This window comes from Pelodiscus sinensis, chromosome 19, assembly GCF_052426305.1.
Source record: "Pelodiscus sinensis isolate ZL-2025 chromosome 19, ASM5242630v1, whole genome shotgun sequence".
Taxonomy (NCBI): domain Eukaryota; kingdom Metazoa; phylum Chordata; order Testudines; family Trionychidae; genus Pelodiscus; species Pelodiscus sinensis.
This window is the reverse complement of record NC_143070.1, coordinates 26,971,057-26,972,543: the sequence shown is the minus strand read 5'-3', so window position 1 is coordinate 26,972,543 and position 1,487 is coordinate 26,971,057. Positions and strand designations below refer to the sequence as shown.

The following is a 1,487-nucleotide window of genomic DNA, read 5'->3' as shown; positions in this document are numbered from 1 at the left end:
TGTTCCAGGAGCAGGGTGAGTTTCATCTTGTGCATCAATATTGAGTCTGTGGGTGCCTGTTCGGGGGTGAGCCCCCGCGGCCTCTGCCAGTTACTAACAAATATCTTAGCTACAAGTTATAGGAGAAAGACACTAACCCAAGGGATAATTAATACCTGGCTACACCTAGTATCTGTCTCCCCCAGGGCCACTAAGGAACAGATGAGGGACAACGCATGAAGCAGATCTAAGATACTAGCTAAGTTGAGTGTGAGAAGCACAGGGAAAAAGACCCAAAAGCTGGTGAGAGAACAACATGAAGACATCAGGATCAGGGTAGCACATGTAAAACCAGGAATTCAAGAAAAGCCAGGACAGGATTATAAAGTGAAATCGCTGCTCCTTTCTACTTGAAAACTAATTTTAAACATTTTGACAGTAGCCAACCACTCAGCCTGTGATCTCTTCCTCCAGCTTCCCAACAGGAAAGAAGGAACAATCATCAACAGCAGACAACAATTACATTGAAACAACACTATCTGCTTGCTTCATGCTCAGAAGAGAACACTATCACTCATCCTCATGGCTAGCGAGACCAACCACTTTCAGCTGCATTTCTCTAGTTACCAACTATAGAAATGATCCCTGAAAGCACAGTCTTAACAGCAGCCTGCTCGCTACACACCCACATTCATGTGCATTCACTTTCTCCTCATGAGGAATGTTTTCACACAACATCTGTGTGAAACAGAAATAATCTCAGCAAAATGCTTGTCCCATTCAAACACACTCCACTAGGTTTAGAAATCTGTATATTAGAATATGCTCCATGTCCCTGTTTACAGAAACACGCCTCCTGATTAGCATGTGGAGCACCTGGCAGCCAATCAAAATCTCCTGCTGTTTCTTCCTGAAACTGCAGTTCCTGGGGCTCCTCTAAGTCAGTGGTAACAAATGGCCAGTCCGCAGACCAGCAAGGGGCCAAGAACCCCTGCCTGCCGGGCAGAGGTGGAAAATAACTAAGTAGAAATACTTGATCACACTGCTCAAGACCTTTTTTGGGTATTTGTACTTTACTCAAGCCATTTATTTTAGTCACACTTTGATTTTTATTCAAGTTATTTTATTTTTTTTAGACAATATTGTACTTTTTACTCCACTCCCATTTCCAGAGGCGCTGGGTTACTCATGACTCACTTCATTCTGATTTGCTAAAGCCCAGCTGCATGTGCAAGCACCAGTCATCCAAGAAACAGCCAATCCACAAGCACAAAGCCCCTGCCAAGGAAGAAGCCTTTTAATAGCTGCTCCAACACCTTGTCATTCAAACCCAGTATCCCTGCAGGCCCTGCCAGCCTGAGACCTGAATGACCAGGGCGGCTGCCCAGGGCTCCATGCTGGCGGGGAAGAGGTGAGCGGTGATATGAGCAGTCTCATGTGACCTTACCTAGGCCAGCAAGCTACATAGGAGGGAAAACTAGCAGCGGGGGTGAGGGGGGACAGAGGCA

General features: G+C 45.9%; 1 non-coding gene across 1 annotated transcript; it reads right to left on the bottom strand.

Moving 5' to 3' along the window:
* Positions 1-424: 424 nt before the first annotated feature.
* LOC149522554 (small nucleolar RNA U3) lies at positions 425-640 on the bottom strand. Its single transcript, XR_016347485.1, has one exon. It is a non-coding gene; the product is annotated as a small nucleolar RNA U3 (small nucleolar RNA).
* Between the last annotated feature and the right edge of the window lie 847 nt (positions 641-1,487).